At 45.2% G+C, this 21,762-nt stretch overlaps 1 protein-coding gene across 1 annotated transcript in view; it reads right to left on the minus strand.

Moving 5' to 3' along the window:
• Positions 1-11,175, minus strand: part of LOC144762474 (adhesion G-protein coupled receptor F1-like) — a 208,032-nt gene extending 196,857 nt beyond the window's left edge. The window contains exon 1 of the mRNA XM_078647688.1: positions 11,047-11,175. The gene's annotated coding sequence lies outside the window, so the exon portion shown is untranslated. The remainder of the gene's footprint in view (positions 1-11,046) is intronic.
• Between the last annotated feature and the right edge of the window lie 10,587 nt (positions 11,176-21,762).

Here is a 21,762-nt window from a genome sequence, read left to right on the forward strand (position 1 = left end):
TATATATTATAGGAATGTTTTCACATTGAACTGTGTGCCCTAAGTCATATAAAGTAGCTTTACATTGTGAACTCTATGACAAATACAATAGGAAGGGGTTTTAAATTGTTAACTGCTTGCCAAACAACATAGAAAGGGGATTTATACTGTGGACCTCTGTCAAATACAACAGTATGAGTGTTACCTATGCAAAACCATGACAAACACCTTAGGAAAGGGCTTTACATTTTGAACTGTTTGACAAATTCAATTGAAATGGGTTTAATACACAGGTCCCTTTTGAGGTATGGGCACAGTTAATATTTGGTGTCATGAGAGGAAGACCTAATGTTAATGTTTATGTATAAATTATGTCTGCCTAAAATGTTTGATCGAATGAGTCCCCCTGTAGATGCCTGTGTATAACCTCATGGGCACAGATTAAAATCCCAGCGGATCCACTCAGCATGTCATCCTTCTGAGGTTTCTGAGGTCAATAAAAAGAATACAATTGAGTTGGGTAGCAATGAACATCTGGTATTCAGCACCAAGATGCCCACGGGTAAACATACGCTTTACAAATACACGTTATAAGCAGCAACCACATGGCTATGCTTATTTATTTTAATTTTATTTCAAGCCAACAGGTTTGTTTGATTATTAGATTTGGTGATAAAGACATTACGTTTCTCATTCTACAGTGTGAAGGACTTGACACAGTCTATGGAATGAACCTTCTGATTCTGAATAGTCACATGTTTTCCAATAGGCCTATTAACATTCATTATTAGTTTTTGTACAAATTGACACACGGTACGTCACAGAAAACAAAAGCAGACTATATTTACGGGGTCACTTGCACCCAGTGATATTTGTTTAGTGTATGTGAACTGTACCTGGTTTTCCTGTAAGAACCTATACATGGAGTTCCAATTTATAATTCCACATGAAATCTTAGAAGTGTTTGTCATTTTGAATGTAGCATTTAGATTTGCGTGCAATAAGGTACTTATCTTTTTAATGAAAAAACGCTGGCTGAACATTGATATATTGAGTGTTAAGCTTGTGTATTGTAGTGTTCTGAGTTTCTAGCCTACAGCATTCCACTGGGTCAATTTTGGACTGCTGTGCCTCCTAGTTGCCCTCAACGGCAAGTTTTTAAAAAGATACTAAGTCCCCATTTCGGGGACCCGAGGTCTGGAGGCTGAAGATACCAGAGTCGACAGACCCCCATTGATACAATCGAACATTGTACCTTCCGAATACAATGGGAACACCTCTCAAAAACAATACAACAGAGTTTTACATTGATTGTGGTCTCTGTTGTAAATAACAAAGAATGGGTTTTACATTGCGAACCAATTACTAGAAACCATTTGAAAATGGCTTAATATAGTGAACACTCTGATAAATGCAATATGAAGGTGTTTTACACCTTCATATTGCTAGTATGTGATGCTAGTATGTGATGTAGATAGTGGGATGTATCATTCAGTATTAGCTCCCAGGGGTAGTTATGGTTTGTGTGTTAAGATAGTGGGAGTAAAAGAAAAGCGGATACAGGAATTGTTTGATGGCCGGACATGGTTATAGTTACATGAAGTACACGCGCATATCACATTTTGGTTTCTTGCCGCCCAACCCCCGGGTTGTGGGCTGAATGGCTGTGTAATATGACTTTTACTGTCTCATCGATACCACACGATGTAATGTTGACCGGCATACATGTGTACAAGAATATCTGCAATAAAAATATATTTTCCAAAAAAAAATGAAGGTGTTTTACAATTTGAATGCCATGACAAACATCATAGGAGTGGGTTTTAAATTGCAAACTATGTGACACATACAACATGAAGGGGGATTACACTGAGAAATCTATGACAAATTCAATAGGAAGGGATTTCGTACGCAGGTCTCTTTTTAGGCCTGTACACAGTAAGTACTGGGTGACTCTAGAGGCAGACATGATATTCATGTCAATGTATACTATCAGCTTAAATGTTTATTGATCCCTCTAGGCAGAGACTATTTGGTCATGTTTACTTTCATGCTAAAGCTTGTAGGCTTATTTTATTGATATTTAAATGTTGTGACAAAGGCAGTAGGCTTCTCATTTTCTATTGTAAATGACCTGCCAAAGCCTCTAGGCCTAACCTCGATGATTGTGAAAGGCTTTATGTGCTGCAGGAGGCCCATATACGGGCATTGCTGATTTTTAGGTTTAGAGCCTGTTGGTGCGCAAACTGACACCTGGTTGCAGAGAGATAATAGGAACACACTGGATGAATCAGGTTGGTAGACCCCATGAAATGTCTGTAAGGTACATGATTTGTGTCCTAAGATTTTGTGAGGCCCCTTTCGGAAAAATTTCAATTTGCCATTGTGACTTGAAAATGTGTAATATTTGCATAGTATTTAGTTATGTGTTCATTACTGTACTTTTCCCTTTTAAATAATTATTGGCTTAGTATTGATTTATTATTATTTTGTTAGTTCGTGAGTTTTGATTTTCTAGCTTTGTCACCTCCCTGCATTTGCCTCAGACTGCTTTGCTTTGCTGCCAAGCGCACTGGGGATTAGCGCTCACCTCTCCGCTTGTTTCTGCCGCTGTGCTGCTCGCCGCACCCGCTCCACGGGTGCCGCTTCGTCGAGGGATTTTCTCCAGGTGCTGACTCTGCCCGCCTTCGGGGGGGGGTGATTTCTGGCGAACTTGGGAACCCCAGGGCTGCGAGCGTGCAGGGACTACCTAACCCAGGTGTCCCTGCGAGACCGTCGTCAGCTTCCGGTCCGCTCTCCCTGGAGCTCCGCCCCCCGCCCATCAGAAGCAGTTTAAATCACCTGGGTTTGCCTCTGACCCTTGGGACACTTTGCTTTGCTGCCAAGCGCACTGGGGATTAGCGCTCACCTCTCCGCTTGTTTCTGCCGCTGTGCTGCTCGCCGCACCCGCTCCGCGGGTGCCGCTTCGTCGAGGGATTTTCTCCAGGTGCTGACTCTGCCCGCCTTCGGGGGGGGGTGATTTCTGGCGAACTTGGGAACCCCAGGGCTGCGAGCGTGCAGGGACTACCTAACCCAGGTGTCCATGCGAGACCATCGTCAGCTTCCGGTCCGCTCTCCCTGGAGCTCCGCCCCCACGCCCTTTCGCACACACTACAAACATCGCTTGTTCTCCCGCAGCGCGGGACGCAGCCCGGGCGAAGACAGGGCAAAGACTGGGCCGTTTGAGGCCGTTCGAGGTCTGAGTGGTCTGGTCTGGGCCCTTTCTCTGTCACCCTTTCCCCGCCACCTGGTTGTTGTTGGTATCTGCGGCTGTTCTCTAACGTGGTCCTGGTTGCTAGTCACTGTTAGCCTACATGTGTACTCGTGTAACTCGCAACAGGGCGGCCAAGGGGGGGCCGGCCCCAAACGGACCTATGGATGACTTTATTACACGGACGAACATTGCCATAGACCAAGAAATCACCAAATTGCAAACTAGAGTGTCTCTTGACCTAGAAGCTGCTAGAAAGCTGTCACTCGATTTTGCTACCCATAAGAAATCTTCCCTTGGGCATATTGCATCTGCTATTACTCCTACTCGTGCTCATAATATAGAGGGAGCTCAAACCAAGGTTGATGTCCATAACATTCCAGTTTCACCTACCCCCCCCCACACCTTTGTGCCCATTTGTTTTGCCCGAGGGTCAATCAACTGCTGCGGGTAGTCTTCCTGTTGCCCCTATTTCCATCGTAAACTCCTCAGATTCTTCTTTTGCCTCCACTACCTATGGAGGACTAGACAGCATCCCTGGCAACCCAAACAAAAGAAAACGCTCACCCAGCATATCCTCCCCACATAAAAAGATCTTAAATAGGGGTGGTAATTTGTCTATTATTGGTAGCACAACAGCTGATGGTAGTACAGGGACGCTTTTTACCGCCCCACAGGCCTCTTGGTGCGCTAACAACGTGGGGATTGCTTCTGTGGCATCTGGTAGTTTTTCACCAAGTGGGAGAATAGACCCTGCCCCAAATGACCAAGAAGGGAGGGAAAGAGAATTTATAGGAGTGGTTTGGGACACCCTAAAAAGCCTTCTGTCTCCCCTGGATTTAAGGCTCTCTCGAATAGAGAACAACCTCCTAGAGATGGAGAAAAGCATTATTGCTTTGGCCACTCTTGGCCTGAGAGGCCTTGAACACCAGGGTCTGATAGATAACAATAGAGTTGCCCAGGTTGCTACCCCCCCCCCCACGGTCATCCCCGGTTTGCAGCCTAATCTTACTGTGCCTTGTTCCACCCAGCCCATCCCCAAACCACGGACCAAGAGAGTTGATATTGCAAACCCGGCTCTCCAGCCCAGGGCCAACACCTCAAGCGCCCCCACCACTCAACCACATATTCGTGTCAACCCGGCCGACGCGAGAACGCAGAATTCCACTAGGTCTAGTTCTCGTTCTGCTCATACCTCCCAAAACAAATTTAATACCCGTTCTTTTGGGGGTCCTAGTTTTAAGAGCAACTTCCGAGGGGGATATATCGATCTTCCACCTGAAGCCAACGATTATGTGGCAGTATTGACGGGTGTGGCGGAAATAGAGAATGGCTACCACGAACACCAGCAATCCCTCCAGAACAAAGTCATGCATTGGCTCAATACCTATAGACCTATCTCTAATGGTAGGAGGAGCAGAGTTACAATGGTTCGCAGAGTCCCGTGGGTGGGAACAACTAGGAAATCAATCCCAGGGGACTGCATAGTCGTAACTTTTGATGATGTTTTTACGGCCAACCACATCTGTTCCTGGGTGAGCCAGAATGGGGGCTCTTCTATTGCCCCGAGGCCTTTGTCATTCTTCTATCCACCCCGGATTGTGCACCCTCAGGGGGGTAATTGGACTCTGGTTCCCCAGCAGTTCAGCTGGGGGTTTGTCCCTAAGGAGCACAATCCAACTAGAGGCTGGCTTGGTATTACAACCTCTAACAGGTTTGACAGCCTTGAAGATGTGGATTGACTTGTAACATCCCCTGCGCCGGTACCATTAATCAAATCTAATACCTCGCAGGTGGAGGCTGAGTCTTCACCACTGTTGACCACCTTGGACATGGGGAGCATTGTTCCCCTGATCCAGGTTATGCCCCAGGCCACCCCTGTCCAGGGCTTGCTGTACTCTCCCCTGCCCGATGGCAATGCCAGCACTTCCTCAGCAGCGATCTTGTTAGCCCATGACTCGCTGACAACTGTGGCTCATCCTCAGCATCCCCGGCTTGACGGTATTCATGTTGTTTACCCAGCTACTGCCGCCCAACCTTGTAAAAGCTCGGTAGGCAGTTCCTCGCTCAAGATTTTAAGTTGGAACGTGGCAGGGCTTGTGCGTAATCTAAACAAACCTGACTGGAATTCCTTTGTGGAGCCTTTTGGGATCTGTCTCCTACAAGAAACCTGGTGCCTGGAGCCCGTGCACAGGGTTGGTTTCACGACGTACCACGTGCCGGCCTCCAAGTCTAAAGGCAGCAAAGGCCGCCCTTCTGGTGGCCTCCTTGTCTGGGTCAGTATCTCTCTGGGGCTTACCATAAAACACATAAATACCCAATCGCCAGATCTCCTGAGACTTACCATTCGGTGCCCGGGGGGTAGGATTATGGAATTGTTTAACCTGTATCTTAGGGGGGGCCGGGTGGGGAACTCTTCTCCTCTATCCTCCTCTGGAGTTGAAGAAGAGCTCGGTGGTTGCGACATTGATTCCTTTATTGTCTTGGCTGGTGATTTTAATTGTTGCTTCGAACCGCTGGCCTGTGAAGACATTCTGGATACCTGGGAGGACGATGCCAAGAGAGGTATCCCCTTGCTCGCTCTCGACCCCATCAAAAAATGGTCACAGAATGCTATCGACATCAATTCTCTCTGTTTGGAATATGCCCTAAGAGCCACAAACGGCCGTTCCAAATCAGATACAAGGGGTGCGCACACCTATAATAGGGTGGGCCACACCTCTAGAATAGATTATATATTGCTGAACCACAATTTGTGGGAGCATTTTCTCGATATGGATGTCCAACAAACATCGGATAGTGATCACAATCCCTTGGTTTTATCGCTCGTTCTCCCATGGGAGGCAGGGGATTTAGTATCGCCCCGGTCCACCTGGAAATCATCTAACGAAGTTGTTCCATCTAACTGCGGGAGACGTTTGAAATGGGCCAAAGTGGCTTTAGATGAATCAAGAATGGCCCAAGCAAGAACCATAATGTTGGAAGCCAAGGGTACTTTGGGTACGTTGGACTCCGATGAAGCCGTTCTCACGACTTTCATCGCATCACTTGGCAACCTGTTCTTAGTTCCCCAGGGAAGGGGTGGGGCTAAGTGGAGAACTGTACTAAGGGGCAGAGATCAATGGTACTCACCTGCCTGTCGTCTGGCCAAAAGCAACCTTATCCGAGCAGTAGGCCTGAAAGACCCTGGTTTGATTTCCTCTGCTAGGAAGGAATACAGAAAAGCCCAAGAGGTGGCAAGGGCTACCCACGAAACTAATTTCTGGAGTGAATTAATGGATGCTGGGTCCAGAAAGGATTCAAGGGCCTTCTGGGCCTTGTTTAGAGGCAGGGATAGGCCAGTCGACTCACTGTTGACCTGCAACATCACAGGGGACGCCTGGCTGGCCCATTTTTCAAAACTCTATTCCAATTCTCTGGGGGCTAGGGGTCAGTGTAGGGGCGATAGTTACATAATACCGGATAACAGCTTACACTTTGACTCTACCTTTTCACCCAAGGAGGTAGAAGTAGCAATTAGGTGTATTGTGCCCAATAAGGCAGCGGGCCCAGATGGAGTCCCTGGCGACCTGCTACGGATTAATGTAGAGGAGTGGAGCTTACTCATTGCTAAACTCCTAAATGAGGCCTTGGAGGGCGGTGGATTTCCGGATTCCTGGAGGGGTGCGGAAGTTGTCCCTATTTTTAAAAAAGGGTGTAGGGACGATCCTGCCAACTACCGACCCATAAGTCTGCTTGATTCCACTCAGAAGGTAGCAGGGAAGGTGGTTTTAGGGAGGATTCTCCAATGGGCTGAGGAAGCGCAGGTTTTATCTGACTTTCAGGCCGGCTTCAGATCCGGTACCGGCACAATCGAGCAGACATTCCGTTTCCTTATGCTGTATTGGAAAGTGGTCAAACTGGGCAAGGGCAGTCTGTATCTTGCCTTTATAGATCTGCGGACTGCCTTTGACCTAGTCCCACGCAACCAATTGTGGGCTGTTCTTGAGGGTCTGGGTATGCCCGTTTACTTGCTGGCACTAATTATTAAATTCCACGAGAAAAATTTTGCCCGAATCAGATGGGGTGCGCAGGGTGAAAAAACACCTCGCATCTCTGTAGACAGGGGGGTCCGCCAGGGGTGTGTGCTAGCCCCCACTCTGTTTTCACTATATCTAAACGGAGTGGTGGAGCATCTGCTCCAGCTATCAGCAGACGCCCCTTCCCTGGCGGGCAGGAAGATACCAACACTCCTGTTTGCAGATGATACCCTGCTGATTTCGAAATCCCCGGTGGGCCTCCAAACCCTGCTAACTAGGTTCCAGGGCTTCTGTGCCACCAGGGGCTTGGTTATCAACATTAGCAAAACCAAGTTCCTGGTGTTGAATCCCCCCAGGAAGACAGTCCACCCTCCATCTTTGGACTCAGTTCCCTTAGAAAGGGTAAGGGAATTCGATTATTTAGGAATTCGTCTCTGTGACTCTATGAGCTGGAAGGCGCACCATCAAAAGATCATCCTGGCTCATAGGAGGGTCACGGGCGCCCTATTAAAAGAACACCGTGCCTCTTCCCTTAAGCCTATCGGGGTGATATTAGATATTTATAGGGCAAAAGCTGTGAGTGCGGCACTGTATGGGGCGGAGTTGTGGGGTACTCAGAAATTTGACACTCTATCCCATCTTGAGAACAAATTCCACAAAGATTTAATGAGGCTTCCTCATAGCTCCCCAACTCTCCCTCTCCTATTCGACACAGGTACACGTTCCATAGCTGAGCAGGCGAAGTTACGCCCCCTTCTCTTGTGGGCCCGTATATGGAATGTTCCTGAACTTTCGAGTTATGCAGATGCTCTCCGTGAGCTCCTCTCCACCTCGGGTTGGTGTAAGATCGGTTGGCTCTCGGAAGTAAAGCGTCTGCTTTGTGAACTCGGTCTGGATGACGCCTGGGCCAATAGATCTTCGCCACCCAAACAATTACTAAAGAAATTATTCTGGGCGTGGGTGGATAATGAGAGAGCTAAACAAACCAACTTATGTAGATCTGCGGTGGAGTTTTTGTCGATTAAAGGCCGCCCCTATAGAGAACACTATTTGGATGTGATTTCCAACCCAACAGATAGGGCGCTGTATTTTAAATTCAGGGTTGGTGTTCTGCCCCTGGGACCATGGACAGCAAACTGGAAACCCCCCTGGCAAACTATATCAACTTGCCCTTTCTGTACGAACAGTGTTGAATCTATTTTCCATCTAATGTTTGTATGTCCCGCATATACTAGTCCTCGCCGCAGATGGTTGAAACCGCTTTGTCTGAGGCTGGGCACACGGTCATATTCGGAGGCCCTATATCTGTTAAGATCAGACCCTCAACCCTTGTTCGCTTGTGGCTTGGCGAAATACCTGGGGTGGGCTTGGAGGATAAGATCCGCGAGGATGATGATCCTCCAGTAAGGGCTCCAATTTATAATTCATCGGCCCACTTACCTATTGTTGTGTCCCATTCCATCCCCCAAGGATGATTAAGTATGTGTCCGTATGATTGTCCCAAGATGGACGTTTTTTAGCATTGTTGTATATTTTATTTTTTTAATGATTTCTTCTCTTGATCTTTAAATTGTATAACTGTTTTTATTCTTGTACTTGTTTTTACTGCACTGCTTTTATGAAATGAAATATTTCGAAATAAAGCTATACAACAACAACAGCTTTGCATAATTACCCTGCGTTTCAAATGCTTAAATGGATGCTTGGTCCCATGTTTCAGGGACGGATGTATGGTGCTCGGGACAAAAAAGAAGTCCATTAACACAAGTTGAGTCAGTAGCTACAACCTGACTTGGGACATTCTGAAATTAATTCCTCGTATACAATAAGGGGATTTTCATTGTGAAGTCTATGACAAACACCATAGAAAGAGACTTTACATTATGAACTCTCTGACACACATAACAGGAACGGGTATTACATTAAGAACTTTGACAAATGTAACAGAAAATATTTTCACATGATGAACTTTCTGGCAAATAGGAAGGGGGTTTCCATTGTGAACACCAGTACAAACAACAGAAGAAGGGACTTTAAGTAGCTATCTGACTAATTGAATAAGAGATGGATTTACATTCTGAACTCCATGACAAGGGGGATTGTGGTCTGACATCTATGACAAATGCAAGAAGAAGGGTTTTACTTTGAGATATTCTTGGATACCTACAACAGAAAAATCTTCTAATTATGCCCTCCTTTACAAACACCAAAGAGAGGGTCTATATATATTCTATAACACACATTGCCAGTTTTGGTGGTGCTAGAAAAGTCTGATGTTGTTTGAATACATTTGTAATTTTATATTTAGTATCTGGCAGTGTGTGTGAATTTAAGTAATTTTTCTTTGATGAAGTTGATACAATGGACACTGATTTTTTTAGTTTAGAGCTAGTATGTACTTTATGGGGTTATTTAATTTTTTTAGACATTTATTTGTTATTTTGACATAAACATTTTTGTGGTAAACTGCCAATATTCAGATCCTGAAGCGACAAAGTAATAGTAAGTCTGGCTTTCCCCTTAAACATCAGAAATGTCTTGCTTCAGTTGCATGTTTGTTCACCAATAACCATTTGAAAATGATTGCAGTTAAAGTATAAGGGTTGGTATAGGGTTCATCCTTAGAGCCGGAACTCCATTTGGTATTCCTTGATCTTGGCTGTCCTCCTGCCGCAGTTATCATCCCCCTGCCACTGCTGCGATGATTAAAAATGTGGGTGTTGCTGTCAGCACTGACAGTGTTTTGCTGACATTCCTGAGATTGGAGGGAGCAGCCCTGGGCACAGAAGTGTGAAAAGAGAAGACAGGCTTCCCTTTAGAAATTTTATTCAATACTTTTGCTGAAAGGAGCTGCTGATTAGTCTTTGTAAGCACTGCTATCTGGTAGATTGTGAAGGTGAAGGGTGTGTAATCTTTGTTGTTAAGTGTGTGATGGTCCTTTAGACAAGGCCAGACTTGTTTTTCTCTTCCTGATCACGGTCAGTGTGGCATTGCCAGCAGCAGGTGCAGAATGCTTACACCTCGTTGTGCCTCTGTTGTGGGTGCTCCAACTTGGAGACCACTCTGCTGTAAGGAGCACCGTTACTTACAACTTTTATTGGAGTTTTGCAGCAACTCATTTTACCATTTGTGCTACTGACATTAGTTGGTTCACAGAAATGAATAACACCAAGACCTCAGACCAGGTTCTATCATTATAATCTTTCTTTTATTGAATTGATGATATACAGCTATGTTGGTCTTTTTATTAAACACGCCTATTTATTTGGTATGTTCCCCTTCTACTTTTCTTCTGCTTGTCTGGTTCATCTCCATGTTTTATTAAGATTGTGACCTGTGTTTATGACTTGATTTTCAGAAAATATGTCAGAATGTTTCGAAGCCTGAATAGCTAAGTTGTTGAATGTGATCTATCTGTCCTACATTTCACAATCTCGGTTGTTTATATTCTTTGTGAAATTACCCTCTGAATTTGCCAGACTTAATGCATGTATGTCTTTCATTGACAACATGAGGTTCACATGCAGGAACATCAGGATAGTAATTTAGTTATTTACATAAAACACTTGGTGAAAGTATTGTGTGCTTGTGTGGGTGTGTGTGTGTGTGTGAGGGTGTGTGTGTGCGTGTGTGTGTGTGTGTTCAGGACATGTGGGTGGGAGTGTACTTTGCACTATTTTACAGCAATATTTACTGCAACAGCTCCTGTACTGTTTGCCTTCCATTAACATGCATGGCTATGGTGCTTGTAAACACACTATATTTCCAGCATTTTACAATATGGTAGCACAATATTACCTCCTTCTTCAGTCACATTAAAGGAGTCGTAGCTGACATCGTATTTGGATATTAATTCTGAAACCACATTCCAGTTTGCTTCCTGGACCTCAGACAGAGATAGGTCATCGCCATTGATTTCGTAGCCAATGATTATACTTCCTTTCCTATCATTGTGGGGTAAAAATAATATATTATTTATTTTGTATGTTTAATGATGTAAAGCATGCATCATCTCTTTAAAGCAAACTATCATGCAAGATTGTGTAGTTTCTTTCTCCCCAGCACAGTCAATTAAACATGTTTGTAAAAAGTGCCTGCTAGAGAAAACTTTGCTTCTAATCCCCATCTTGTGAGCGCCATCCAGAAAGACTTCCACAGATATCTGATGATGCATTTTGACAGCTACTGGTACAAATGGAGACTTTGCTTGGTTTAAGATTACTTCTTTGAGATCACCTGTCAAACACCCATTTAAAAGTTTGGGATGAGGTGGTGTAAGGGACATTCCTTGTGTGGATTGAGCTCTGAATATATTTCTATGTAGAAAATGAGAGAGCCTTTATTTTGGCCTACTCAAGCCAAGACTCCTACAAGGATGGTCAAACCCTGATTCTAGTCTTGTTTAAAAACTCATGAGACCACTAATGTTGACCTGGCATCCTTGGTGTGGTTTCCCCTAACTTTTTGCCTTCAGACCTCCTGTTTTTGCTGACTTCGTTTTTGCTGGCCTTAGTATTCTTCGGTATAGAAAACAATGGTCCTAGACTGTTTCTAGTTGATTTTACTTTTAAACGTTATTCATTAAGTCAAAATTTAAATATGCGTGGTACACATAGAAATCAAATTGCATCCTAATTGATTTCTATGTGTACCATGCATATAAAGTTTGCCTTAATGAATACGTTCAAAGGTAAAATCAACTAGAAACAGTCCAGGACCATTGTTTTCTTTTCCGGACATTACCCAGGTCCGTGGACTATTATGGGTCACCCCATTATTTCATAATGGGCCTTAGTATTCTTGGCCCTTTACCACTGCTAACCAGTGCTAAAGTGTTTGTGCTCTTTCCCTAAAACACGGTAACATTGACATATATGCAATTGGCATAGTTAATTTAAATATATACCCTGGGAAAGTGCACTACAGTGCCCAGGACCTGTAAATTAAATGCTATTAGTGAACCTGCAGCACTGATTGTGCCACCCACTTAAGTAGCTCATCTCTCAGGCCTGCCTGCACGCACAGAGACTGTGCGTGCAGTCGAAACTGCAATGTCGACCTGGCAAGTTAAAACTCTCACCAGGCCCATACCTTCGTTTTTAATACATATAAGTCACTGCTAGGGTAGGCCCTGGACAGGCCGAAGGCAGGGTACTGTGTATTTTAAAAAGTCGGACATGTACTTGTAAGATTTTACATGTCCTGATAGTGAAAAACTTTTAAATTTGTTTTTCACTGCTGCAAGGCCTATCTCTCCCATAGGTTAACAATCAAGTTACCTTATTACATTGTTTAAGTATAATTCACATTCTGGAAGAGATAAACCTGCTGCTACTACCTCTTGCCGCCCCCGCTCCGCGGGTGCGACTCGCGGCGGGTCGGGACCCTGCCCTGTGGGAGACCTGAGGAGCCGTTCTACCACCGGGGGACTGTTTGCTGTTTGTTGCTCTCTGCCCCTGCTTTCTGTGTCCGGGGATTCGGCGGGTGCGGCGGCCGGGGACTGCGAGTACCAGCATTCCCTTGACCACCAACAGCTGGTACTCTTCCCCTGCTGGCCCCGCCTCCTGCCTGCTGCTACTACCTCTTGCCGCCCCCGCTCCGCGGGTGCGACTCGCGGCTCGAGGTGGGTCGGGACCCTGCCCTGTGGGAGACCTGAGGAGCCGTTCTACCACCGGGGGACTGTTTGCTGTTTGTTGCTCTCTGCCCCTGCTTTCTGTGTCCGGGGATTCGGCGGGTGCGGCGGCCGGGGACTGCGAGTACCAGCATTCCCTTGACCACCAACAGCTGGTACTCTTCCCCTGCCGGCCCCGCCTCCTGCCTGCTGCTACTACCTCTTGCCGCCCCCGCTCCGCGGGTGCGACTCGCGGCTCGAGGTGGGTCGGGATCCTGCCCTGTGGGAGACCTGAGGAGCCGTTCTACCACCGGGGGACTGTTTGCTGTTTGTTGCTCTCTGCCCCTGCTTTCTGTGTCCGGGGATTCGGCGGGTGCGGCGGCCGGGGACTGCGAGTACCAGCATTCCCTTGACCACCAACAGCTGGTACTCTTCCCCTGCCGGCCCCGCCTACCTGCCTAATTAATACTCTCCCTGTTTCCGTCCCGCGGGACGAAGCGCGGGGCTAAGCCCGGGCAAAGGGCGGGCCCTCTGTGGCCCGCCGAGGCCAGAGGAGGACGGGACGGGCCACCCCACTTCGTTCTACCACAGAGGGAGGTATCGTGCCTTAAGAATATTATTTGTTATTTTGGTTGACTTTTCTTTAAATTATTACAAGCACGATGTCCATATGGGAGGAACTTAACGCCCTGTGCGGTACAAAGTACGCCCCTGATCTCATAACCTCCCCATCTGTGGATTCTTTTTGTCTTAAAGGAAATGGCCCCGCTGATAAAGCTCACAACGAAGTAAATGCCGCCCCCCTGGGTTCTTACAATAGATGGAGGCATGACATCGAAACTAACTTTGGGAACAATACAAGTACACAAATACTGTGCAATGTTATACCATCACTTGCTAACCCAATAGCATTCATCGAGGACCCGGCCGCGGACAAACCTGAGGACCCCCTTTTGTCTCTCAATACGACGTTATTTGCCAAAATCGAGCAACTGCTGGTTGCTACCATCTCTCCCTTGGTCACAAAAATGAATGATTTAGGGGATAGGCTGACCAATATTGAGTCAGTAATAAGAAAGCACTCGCTTCCAGCTACCATTAGGGCCACATGCGTCTGTCCTAACCCTATCACCGCCCCCGAAATGTATAAATCGGGTAATGAGGCCACCCAAATTCAGCCATTACGCTCACCTATTCCAAAAGGCCCCAAAGTATCTGTCAAACCTGCTCCAAAAACCCACAGAGTGGCTAGACCCGCCTCGGCAAGAATGCCATATATTAACCTGCCCCCTGAGGCCGCCCCGTATGTGTCTGTCCTCTCTGGGGTCCCTGCTCTCACCCAGGGAACACGCGAATCCCAGCAGGATTTGCTAAACAAGGCCACCTATTGGCTAAAAAAGAATAGACCGCTGCCGCCGGGGCTAGACGGGGGTATCTTGAGTGTCAGGAGGGTGGGATGGCTAGGGACGCTGCCCAAATGCACTGCTGGGGATCTGGTACTAATTAAATTTAAAAACACTAATGTTGTCCCCTTTTTACGAGCTTGTACCCCCAATGATAGACAAGGCACAATTCGCGTTTGGGATCTGTATGATTTTTACCCAAGCTCCCCGCACATTACATAGGATAAATACTTAGAGTTTTTTAATGGTAATTGAACCTTGCACTATAATTGTTGAACAATGGTTTTTTACTGTGTTTACTGTGTTCACTGTGTTTATTGTGTCTACGAAATGAAATGTCTATGGTGTTCTTTTGTTATTATTTTTGTATTGTCAATGCTTTCATGATTTTTAACTTAAAAATCGAATAAAGCTTATAAATAAAAAAATAAATAAAAACCTTTAGAGTTTGGTGTCTTTGGAAACACAGTTTGAATCACAACTTAATGGTGAAGTCAAATTCTAAATTGCAAATCTGCAAATTCCACTTTTGTTTTCTTACTTTAGCTATTTGGTATCTGATGCCTGTCTCTGATTGCATGTCTGGGTTGGGTGACAGCTGGGCTTTTTGTATTCCCTCTGGACAGCCACACTCAAAGGGTGTCTAGATGGGCCATCCTGAACAGGATGGGAGGGAGGAGCTGGACACAGCCTCACACTTACACCTGAATAGGCTATGCCCTGTCCCCACACAAAGGGCTGCATAACCCCCTGTGGTGAGCCTGGACCCATTTGTATAAAATATGTTAATTGTGGATATGCCAATGTTACCACATTTTAGGGATAGACCACATGCACTTTGGCACTGGTCAGCAGTGGTAAAGTGCTAAGAATCCTAAAGCCAACAAAAACAATTCAGCAAAATGGGGAGGAAGAAGGCAAAATGTTTAGGGGTGACCCTGCAGTTAGGGCCATTTTAAACACACCTGTCTAACTGTGGTTGTGTTTTCACCTACAACAATGGACTTTGAGCTGGCCAACATAAAATCCTTCTCCGCTGCCCAGCTCAAAGAGTTTTGTAAAAAGAGGGGACTTCGAGCAAAGAGCACCAACAGGAAGGTGGACAGAAGTCCACTAATCACTGGCTACGGCAACAGAGGATGGAATGGATAGTGAAGGAGAGGATTTATACTAGCTCCAAAGGGGATGGGCCTAGAGAGGACCTTCCTGTGGTTTCTCCTGCAGTTGAGGGGGATAACGTGATCCCAGAATTGGTAATGGCACTCATACAGCAAGCAGTGTGTCTTCCAGGGACCTGAGCTCAGAGGAACAGGAGGGAGAAAATGAGGCTCAAGCTAGAGCTAGCCAGATTGGACCTGGAGAAGGAGTCAAAGAAATTAGCCATGGAGGAGAGAATTACTTTGGAGCGTTTGGCTCATGAGAGGAGCCTTAAGGATCGGGACAGAGTCCGGCAGTGATGGTGGAAGCATTTCCATGGTGCCCTCTGGAGACAAGAGGGTCCACATTTCTAAAGGTCTGGTGCTTGACTTTGTTGTGGGTGACAATATTGATAGATGGTTTGAGGCTTATAAGATTGCCTGGCAGATGCACAAGATCCCTCTGGCGGGGATAGGGGGCTAGTCTGTGGAGGCATATCGCTAGTGAAGGGAGGGACACTCTACTGGCCCTAGAGAATGATGAAGACAGCATGAGGTAGCATCCCCCATTAAAGAAGCCTGTATCAGAAAATATTGTTTATGCCCAAAAATGTATAGGCCCACGTTCAGGGATAGCCAGAAACGGGCCCAACAGACCTGTGTGGATTCAATTGCAAAGCACTGGAGACTCGGGTGAAGGGCAGTGAAGCAAAAGAATATCAGGGGCTGTACAATTTGATTGCAAAGGAGAACATGTTCAGTCTTTGTTTTGTAGATCTGGCCAAACACTTGGCTGACAGTAAGCTCCCTGACCTCAGGAAGCTTGCTAAGGAGGTGGACCACTGGGTAGCACCAAGGTCCACAAGAAGGTATTTGTAGGGGATGGCCACAATTATTTTGCAGTAATTTTGAATCATCTAGAATGATCTAGTCAGAGATTTACCGGTACTCGTGGTCCATAACCTGCAATTCCTTATTAAGAACCTAATACGTCTCAGATTGGAAGGAGGGTTGCGACTGGGGGTAATTCCACCGTATGTTAAGTATCTCCTCTGGCCTTTATCTAGATGACTCTGAGAGGACATATGCAAGTTGAATCTATCTGAAGAATTATCTGTGAAGCTGGTATTGAACCACCAAAGATGCTCCCGGTATTTCCCTAATATTGCCCCCATTTTCCTTCATCGAGATGTGTGTTACTGAGCACATGTCACTCAAAACAGCGTCACTCTCAAAAGTGTGGAGTCTTGGGTATTAGCATCAGAATCGACCAAACATATCCTTTTTAGTCTCAAACTTCACAACAAAAAAGTTGGAGTCACTGTTAGGTAATGTAAAACATCTAATAAAACGTTTTCCTAGATTTTCATTTAAGAATTGTGGCAGTATCTTATCAACCATTACGTGGTATATTCTTCCATAATAAGTCCCACTGATGTCAACTTGATGACACAATCATATTCCTGATGTAGAAGAAGGGTATCTGTGTCTTTCTAACTGAAGACATCTATAAATTCTCTGTACGGCTCTAGAATCAAGGGGCCTTCTTCTCTTACTTCCATCGTAGATTTTAAAGTTGCTCTTTGCAGACGAAATGCTTGATTCTTGCTCCTTAGATGGGCTTGAAAGCAGTGTTCAGAACAGTACATTTCATCGACCTTAAGAAAAAAGAATTCCCAGCCTATGAGAGATTTATGATGTTGAAGCCAAGTCATTCTGAGGACTATGGGAAATGCTGGAACATAAGTGATGTTGAAATGTATCTGTGCTACAAGGACATTTTGGTTGGCCATTGACAGTAGATGAGAGTGGTGTTCCATCAATGCCTTGGATCTTATCAGGTGCCTTCTTCTTGTTGGCAGGGATCTGTATTTCCTCATGGAACATGTGAGCATGGAAACATCCCAAACATTTTAGAATCCATTAACGACACAATATGTATTAAACCTACAGAAGCAATGAACATTATTTGTAGAAATTCTGTTACAAACTGACAGTTCCATAACAACTCTGCCATCCCTGATCTGTTAATTAGGGATGAGCTGATCCCCCCAAAAATGCCTGATATTCCACAATAAAAGCATAGCCCTGCCTTTCTTCTCCTTTCTCTTTCTTCTATTGTTGAAGATTTCCTTGCTCCTCAAATCTGCATTTGCACCTGTTGTTTAGCCTGCACATGTGTAGCTTCTGATGAGCCAGAAATCATTTTGTCTCTGTGCTTTGCTGGTCTTTTGATGGGCTTCAATCTGTAGCATTAAATCTATCAACTCTTTGGATGATACATGAATTCATCATCATTGTCCATTAACTACTGTGTGATCAAGCAATGAGGGAAGTACCCATTTACTGTAGTGATTTGGGGATGGATAGGAAATAGAGAGAGAAACACTGCACTTGCATTCACTCTCAGGCTGGTCTTGATGTGGGTCAGGAGCAGCAACAAAGACCTCATGGATAGGATTTTGAAGATTCAGTGCACTTATTGGTATGAAGTGGGAAACTACAAGTAAGTATGAAGTAAGGTTTGGTGAAACAAGACTCAGGCTTACTGGTTCAAGAGACTGCTGTTCTTATGTTAAACCAGACCAGGATACCAGAAGAGGGTCCCAGGATGCACCAAAAACCAGACCGGACATGAGCTGAGAAGGCAAACACAAAAGTGAGTATACCCAAAGATAAAGAATTTATTGAGTGTGAGTATATATTTTTTTACTTTTGAGATTGCAAACACCTTAATTTGTACCGCATTATTGGGCAGTTGCCACACCTTGGTGCCAGCATTTGCATTTTACTTCAGAAAATTGGTATCAGTCAGATTGAGGTGCCAAATGTATTCTAGTCCTTTAAGGAATGAAACAAGGGGGGGGCGAGGCACGCCTGTTTGCAGCTTGTGGAGACCGCGCCGTGAGGGCAACGGCTTAAATACTTCATTTTGCTGACCGATTGCTGTGAGGGAAACGGCTGAAACACCACGGCTTTCCCCGCCAAAGACTCCATCTCCCAGGTGCCCCGGGGTTCACCGGAGCACCGGTGACATCACAGCCAGCACCCGGGGGCGCTACTAAACAGCGGAACACCTCCTGCCCCGCGGGACGCGCGCGGGCAGTGCCAGGCGAAGCCCGGGCAAAGGGCGGGCAGTCCGGGGCAGGACGAGGCTGGGCTGGGCAACCCATCTTGGCTGTCGTGGACGACTAATTAGTAAGTTTTACAACAAAGACTTTTTATACGACATTAGTTTTTAACCTAGTACTTTGTGCGCTTCTGGAGTACCTGTGCTGATTAAAAACAGTATCTTTTGCCACCAACTATCCGTACTTTATACACTTATAGTCCTTGGGACCAACTACCGGCAACTAAAATGTCCAAAAATAAATCCACTATGTATAATTATCTAGTCAAAGTGGTAAATAAGATTAATAATGACCGGAGAAAGTCGCTGGGCCGGGAAAGTCAATCTGATTTACCCCTTATATCTCCCATAGTCGATACAGAAGTAGCTGTGGATGTAAATTGTGATCCTGATGTTATACCAACAGTATTACCAGTAACGCCGGCCCCTAATCAGGATTTTCCCGAAGTCTCTGATGATATCCCGCTACGCCGATCTCCGGCCCTGAGAACAATGAGGGCCTGTAGAAAACTACAAACCAAGCGTGGGGGAAACAACAATAAGAGAAAAGTCGAAAACACACCAAAGAACACTGCTTGCGACAATGAGACTTTAAATGAGAACAATGCTGTTAATGTTAACACTGAGCCATTGGATCTATTAGCTAGTATTATAGAGGGAAAATTTGAAACTATCGTTAAACCATTGGTAGACAAAACAGACCTACTTACAGCTGAAGTGACCAGACTAGGCAGACTATTAGATGCACATACTGGTAAGATTGACAGCCTTGGGTCTAAAGAGAGGAGTGTACCACGTAATGATACTGTCCCGAAACCGCATGCTGGGGGACCTAGTCCAAATAAATTAGATATACTAGACCTACCAGTGGAAAGTCAAACCGCAAAGGTAACATCGGCATCTGTAAGTATGCCTGGAGTATTAGTACCCAAGAAAAATCATTCTATTAATCTCCCGCCGGATTGTGCACCTTATCTTGTTGTCCTTTCTAACGTTCCCCCTCTAGATGTCAGTCAGGATCCATCCCCTCTGGAATCACATGATTCGCTCAAATATAAAACGGTCTCATGGTTACATAGGCACTGTTGGTTCCCAACCAATTACTCTGACCAAATTCTAACAACTAGAAGGGTACATTGGATTGTAAACTCAAAGAAATCCTGTAGGGGTGATTGTGTCATCGTTAATTTTAAATATCCACAGCATGTCGCAACTGTCTTGCTTAGAGCAGCCTCTCTAACTCCGAATGAGAATGAGGTACTGGTGCGGCCATTGTTTTTTTTTTATAATCATCTTAGTAAGATACCTGCTGTCACTAAAAGAGATAGGCCTTTTACCCCCAACCACTGCCCAGCTTTTGAGGTACCAACACAGAACAGATACCAAGCTCTGAGCTCCCTTGACCAGAACGATTGACATCTAAAGGGTACTGGGCCTTTGTTGTGTAAAACTCTTAATGCTCAAGAAAAATATTTATGCGGGGCAAGCATAAACTCAGAGCTAAGTTGGGATAATTCCACTAAAGCGATTATTGAAAGTGGACCATTATTTGTCCCTGTTAGAGAGAGGTGGGTGATAAACCAGCGATTATCATGTGCTGAGGACCATAATGCTGGTTCATCCCCATGTACATGGTGCTAATTATAATAGTGTCCAAGAGAAACCCAAAAACTATATCACAGGGGGTACCTCTATCGTTAGATGGAACATTGATCATGAGGTTGAGAAGAACCCATACAATAAGTATATCATTGCAGATAGTGGGGCTTTAGGTGAGTCCTTGACATCTTTACCTGTTAGCAACAAAGTAAGAGTAGCTATGCCCTTAGAACGGACTAACCACGAGGGAGCTAATAGCCACGTAGCAAGCACATCAATAACAAGGTACGATGAAGTGGTCGACTATCATCAAATCACAACTCTGGACACAACCCCTGCTACAAGAAATTGTATTCGCGATGCTATAAACAAAGAGTCGCTACCAGTAGAGGAAACCCTAATCAGCCATCCTAACCTCATAGTGATATCCTGGAATATCACGGGTCTGGCAAAAAATCTTTCAGATCCCGATTGGTCAAATTATATAGATTCCAGTGATATCTGCCTACTGCAGGAAACATGGGCCCTTGATATACCACACAGAGTACGGTATAAAACCTTTAATATAGAGGCAGTAGCTTTAACCCGAGGGAGACCCTCGGGGCGACTCACAGTGTGGATTAAAGTGTCTCTTAAAGTAAATATTAAGCAATTACACACAGACTCAGTTGATATACTGGGGCTGGCAGTTAACCCAAGGGATGGTAGGCGCATTACTGTCTTCAATGTATATAATGGACCGTGTGGGCTGTTAAAAGAGTCTACAACCCTGGAAAAATTGGACAATCTCCTTGTTAATAATATAGACTCGGCAAGCATCCTGATTGGAGGGGATTTTAATTATAATTTCGAGCCAATTAAGGGGTTTGGCGATGTTTTTGGAGATGAGGACAGTGCTAACAATATCCCATCTCTATCCTATATGGAGGGAGTGCGCTGCACGACTCTAGCTGTGCAAATGACAAAACTAGTCGCAGTACATGGAATGAGGGCTTGTAATGGCCGCTTCCGTTCTGATTCTCCCAAGGCCCCCACCTTTGTTAAAAACAACTCCCATAGCTGTATAGATTATATGCTGGTATCCCTTGACATTTGGTCTTATCTGATAGACTTTGAAATTGTCCCAAGGAATGAAAGCGACCATCGGCCATTGCAGTTGTTAATAAACTACCGATTGCTCCCTAGTAGTAGCTCAATGTCAGAGGTTCTCCCCATGGAGAATAAATCCCATGATGCCCCAGTAATGAGCTATAAAAGGCGTTCCCTTAAATGGCCTAGCATATTGGGAAATGGGGAGGCATTGTCTAGCATCTATCAACTCTTTGCAGATACATTTTCTAATCATTTATCCCATCAGGTAGAGGACAATGATTTTATAGATGCACATACCAAGTTTTTCACATCTCTTGTACCCTACGTGTCGAAAATGCCAAAAAAAGGTTGATGCATAAAATTAGTGCTGTAGGGTACAAACCTTGGTATAACAAGGAGTGCCGCTTACTGAAGAGTTCACTCATAGATGCTATCAAGAACAAGACACCAGATGTGATCAGGGCCCTTAGGAGCGAATACAAGAAGACACAGCTTAACGCCAGAGCCCTTTGGGACGAGGAATGCGGGGGGAATATGTTACTA

Source organism: Lissotriton helveticus, chromosome 6 (genome assembly GCF_964261635.1).
Source record: "Lissotriton helveticus chromosome 6, aLisHel1.1, whole genome shotgun sequence".
In the NCBI taxonomy this organism is placed as follows: domain Eukaryota; kingdom Metazoa; phylum Chordata; class Amphibia; order Caudata; family Salamandridae; genus Lissotriton; species Lissotriton helveticus.